This window comes from Otolemur garnettii, unplaced genomic scaffold (assembly GCF_000181295.1).
Source record: "Otolemur garnettii isolate 467f Iridium unplaced genomic scaffold, OtoGar3 scaffold00057, whole genome shotgun sequence".
NCBI classification, from domain to species: domain Eukaryota; kingdom Metazoa; phylum Chordata; class Mammalia; order Primates; family Galagidae; genus Otolemur; species Otolemur garnettii.
Genome location: NW_003852452.1, coordinates 10,884,134 through 10,889,356, shown reverse-complemented (window position 1 = coordinate 10,889,356; position 5,223 = coordinate 10,884,134). Strand labels below are relative to the sequence as shown.

The 5,223-nt window shown below is 43.0% G+C and overlaps 2 pseudogenes; both read left to right on the top strand.

The window, feature by feature from the left end:
- Positions 1-2,166: 2,166 nt before the first annotated feature.
- Positions 2,167-3,008, top strand: LOC111726214 (annotated as a pseudogene).
- A 1,015-nt stretch (positions 3,009-4,023) lies between these two features.
- LOC100951993 overlaps positions 4,024-5,223 on the top strand; it is a 2,588-nt pseudogene continuing 1,388 nt past the window's right edge.

The window sequence follows — 5,223 nt, the reverse complement described above, 5'->3', positions numbered from 1 at the left end:
GAGGATCAAATGAGTGGCTAAGATTAAACAAATGGGCAGAGAGATGCCAAGAAGTGTATAAAACCCTGGACAGGAGCCCAACTGGTTCAGTGGCAAAGTTGATTCTTAAATGCTTATGTACATTGGAGGTACATTATGAAGAAAGGCATATAACAGGCTGGGATGGATGAAAAGCCAAGGAAAGAAAACAGGACCAATACAAGGAAAATAAAAAACAAGTACCATTGTGGTTTTCAGCATAACTCCAAGTCTACTTTTTTTTGGTCTTACTCTGCTGACTGGGATGGAGTGCAGTGGTTCAATCATAGCTTACTGCAGCCATGAACTCTTAGCCTTAAGTGATGCCCCTGTCTAAGCCTCCTGAGGACTATAGGCATACGCCATCATGATTTTTTAATTTTTGTATAGACAGGGTCTTACCATGTTGCCCAGGCTGATCTCAAACTTCAAGCAATCCTCCTGCCTCAGCCTCCCAAAGTGCTGAGATGACAGGTGTGAATCCCTCTGCCCAGCCTACTTTTTAGTTTTACAAATATATTCACTACTTGCCATTAGAGAATAAAACAGGGGTCCTCAAACTTTTTAAACAGGAGGCCAGTTCACTGTCCCTTAGACCGTTGGAGGGTCGGACTGTGGCCCCGGGACGAGTCAGTTGCTAAGCAGCACAGGCAGCAGCAGCAAAAACACCTGGTGGGCTGGATAAATGTCCTAGGCAGGCTGCATGTGGCCCGCGGGCCATAGTTTGAGGACGCCTGGAATAAAACATAGGTTCTATACTAAATTCCACTTTTATCTCCTTTTACTATGTATATTTATACTTAGGTATCTGGATTTGATAGCAGACTATATACTTCTAAATTACAATACAATGAGAAATGACTATTTCTAAATATGACATATATTCAATAAAATTTTACTCCTTTGTATGGAAAAGTCAGGTTATTACCTTGTAACACTATCTAAACTAACAAGGGGAAGAAGACAGAGGCAGAAAGGAAAAAATAAATCCCAAGCTACTAAAGTCAAATGAAAGAAAACCCCAAACCTTCAAAATTACTGATAAAATTACTTAAAGACGTCAAACTTTCATATTTTGGTTGTGAAAACTACCCTAGCTTTTCTATTGTATTATTATGACCTTAAGTTTTAAATAGAAGGCACCCTTAATTTGTAAGTAACTCAAAGTGCTTTAAATTCCGTTCTATTCATTCCACAAGAAAGGTCAGTCCCCCATCTTGGTGCAAGTCTGTTCACAGAGGCTCTTTACAATGGGAATAAAAAACAAAAAGCTTTTTCTTTCTTCCGTGGCTGGATTATTGGGAGAATCTCAGTCCATTTTTAATCTAGTAAAACAAAGAAAAACTTTGGCCAAAGCCTCGTGAATCTGTTTTTCCAGGCACCAAGCCATGCTTGATGTAGCTCATATGCATGGATCTAGTTTTCTGTTTACATGAGACAGGGGGCATTGGAGAACCTGTCTTAGTTGAAGTTTGTGTTTAATTTTCCTCAGGTGTCCAGCGACTTGAGTAAGTTCTACAGCTCCCTCTCCAACTCTGTCTCTTTCCAGAGTGTCATCTATATTTAAATGGAATCCATATTTTTAAAATGGCTAACACACAAGTTATCTGCCATACAGAAGTTTAAAAGAGGCTCGGCACCTATGGCTCAAGTGGCTAAGGCGCCAGCCACACACACCCAAGGTGGCGGGTTCGAATCCAGCCTGGGCCCGCCAAACAATGATGGCTGCAACCAAAAAATAGCCGGGCGTTGTGGTGGGCGCCTGTGGTCCCAGCTACTTGGGAGGCTGAGGCAGGAGACTCACTTGAGCCCAGGAGTTGGAGGTTGCTGTGAGCTGAAATGCCACAGCACTCTACCCAGGGGGATTGATATCCATTAAGTTTACACAAAGATGAGCACATTTTTGTGATTTAAAGTCCTAATTTAGTTTTTGTCTTTAAAAATATAAGGTCAAGGCACAGTAGCTTATGCCTGTAATCCTAGCACTTTTGGGAGTCCAAGGAGGTCTTGAAGTCAAGAGTTCAAGACCAGCCTGGGCCAAACCCGGAGATAGATCTTATGTCAAAAAGGAGGGAAGGGGCTCTCTGGTCCTCCCGTTCATCAGACAGCCGCTTGCTAGTGCAGTGCCAGTCGCATCCCTGAAGCCCCATGGTGAAAGTGAAGGTCGGAATAAACGGCTTTGGTCATATTGGGCGCCTGGTCACCAGGGCTGCTTTTAACTCTGGCAAAGTGGATATTGTCAGCATCAATGACCCTTTCATTGACCTCAATTACATGATCTACATTTTCCAGTATGATTCCACCCATGGCAAATTCCATGGCACAGTCAAGGCTGAGAACAGGAAGCTTGTCATCAATGGAAATCCCATAACCATCTTCCAGGAGCGAGATCCCACCAAAATCAAATGGGGTGAGGCAGGCGCTGAGTATGTTGTGGAGTCCACTGGCATCTTTACCACCATGGAGAAGGCTGGGGCTTACCTACAGGGGAGTGCCAAAAGGGTCATCATCTCTGCCCCTTCTGCTGATGCCCCCATGTTTGGGATGGGTATGAACCACGAGACGTACAAAAACAGCCTCAGCATTGTCAGCAATGGCTCCTGCACCACCAACTGCTCAGCCTCCTTGGCCAAGGTCATCCGTGACAACTTCGGCATTGTGGAGGGACTCATGACCACAGTCCATGCCATCACCGCCACCCAGAAGACTGTGGATGGCTCCTCTGGGAAGTTGTGGCATGATGGTCGTGGGGCTCTCCAGAACATCATCCCTGCCTCAACTGGTGCAGCCCAGGCTGTGGGCAAGGTCACACTGAGCACCAGGTCATGTCCTCTGACTTCAACAGTGACATTCATTCTTCCACCTTTGATGCTGGAGCTGGCATCACCCTCAATGACCACTTTGTTAAACGCATTGCCTGGTATGATAATGAATTTGGCTACAGCAACAGGGTGGTGGATCTTATGGCTCACATGGCCTCCAAGGAGTAAGCACCCCCAGACCACCAGCCCCAGCCAGAGCACGAGAGGAAGAGAGAGGTCCTTAGCTGCTGGGACCTGCCTACTCAGTCCCCTACCTCACTGAGAGTCTCCCCTTGACACAGTTTCCACATCAGACCCCCTAAAGAATGGGAGAGGCCTAGGAGCCCCACCTTGTCATGTAACATCAATAAAGTTCCCTGAATTCAAAAAAAAAAAAAGGAAGAAAGCAAGAAAGCAAGGAGGGAGGAAGATAGGATGTGGTGGCATGTACCTGTAGTCACAGTTACTCAGGAGACTGAGGCAGGAAGACTGCTAGAGTCCAGGAGTTTGAGGTTGCAGTGAGCTCTCACAGTGCCACTGCACTCCAGCCTGGGTGACAGAGAACCACATTCTCTCTCTCAAAAAAAGAAAAAATCTAAAGTTAAGTTATTATTGATATCTTAAAATCAAGAATATAAGTACAATGGGATTTTCCTCCCACCTAAAAACTGGCATTTTTCTCAGCTATTTATAAAATAAATCTTGAAAATTTTAGAGCCACTAAAATGGGTATTTCCTAAGCATGTTTAGTAACCTGAAATAACACAATATTCACTGGCAGGGGCAGGCAGAGAAGTTTAATGCAAAAATCCATGTACCTCGATAGCCTTACCTTTGCAAAACTAGACACAAAGAGGAAAAGCTCCTCAAAATGTTATCAGTAGGTTATTTTCTATCTATTTTTTTGCAATTTTTTTTTTTTTTGGCCAGGGCCAGGTTTGAACCCACCACCTCCGGTATATGGGGCCGGTGCCCTACTCCTTTGAGCCACAGGTGCCACCCCAGTAGGTTATTTTCTTTGGGGGGGGGCATTTTCTTTCTCCTTCCTACCAATAAAAATCTCTCTTAAAAAATTTTAAATATTTTTCTGAACAAAGTCATTCACCTAAAATGTTTTTGGGGGGCTAAATATATTTTTAAAAACTACAAAATCAGTTAAGCTACAACCATAGAAGGATCTGGTCAAGTCAACTATATTTAGATAATGGTAAACCAGATAGTAGGTTATTTCAAGAAATCCTCCAGTTTGTGAATCACTGAAGTATCTTGCTAATGTTTTACAAGTAGAGGGAATTTTATTCCCAAACAATTAACAACCAAGAGAATGTTACGTGCACAAATAAATTCCAAGAAAATGGTTAAAGCATAACTCTTCTATTAGGAGGACAGATTGAAATTGTTAAGTAGGAAGGAGGAGATTATAACAAAAAAGAAAAAAAGACTGAGGTGAGAAGGGTCAACAGTGACTGTACTTAAAGCACAGCTCCCCTCTACTACTCTCGCAAAACACCTCTCTGCAAGTAATTGTTACTAGACAATGAAAAGAAAACATACATCTTTGTGCTAAAACCGTAACATGAAACTATTCCAAGCAAAATCCACAAAATCACTTTCTTTCTACCAATGGTACAAATTAAATTATTATCATTTAATAGTAAACAAAGATACAAATACCAGTGACTTCATCTACTTTTATACATTGTACACTGAAAAAGAAATCCAGAGAAATGGCAACTGCACAACAAGAAATACTCACAGCCCCCCATTTAAGATTCCTTTCATAATATCCAGTAGTGCCTTTTACTCTTCTGCTTAAATTATTTCCTACTTCTGGAGAAAAGATTTGGATCCACGATTTCTTGGTAAAATGTATCGATATTCTGTATTTATACACCAGACACACACACATCCAGGGTCCGGCATGATGAAGAACTACTAAATGGGAAGTGCAGGGCTCTCTTTCATAACTCTTCTTCTAGCAGTGATGTCGCCTCAAAGAACTACGCAAGGAATACATTTCAAAATCCATGAAGGTGTTTCAAAATCTAGTGAGAAAGCTCTAGAATACTGGGGGTGGATAAGGATGTTATCAACTGCATGTGATCTTATGGTAGCTATGGTCTTTAGGTTTAAAATTACCCTTTAAGGCTCAGCACCTGTAGCCCAAGCAGCTAAGGTGCCAGCCACATACACCAGAGCTGGTGGTTTCAAATCCAGCCTGGGCTTGCCAAACAATGACAACTACAACCAAAAAATAGCTGGCCATTGCGGCGGGTGCTTGTGGTCCTAGCCACTTGGGAGGGTGAGGCAAGAGACTCGCTTAAGCCCAGGAGTTGGAGGTTGCTGTGAGCTGTGATGCCACTGCCCTCTACCCAGGGTGACAGCTTGAGGCTCTATATCAAAA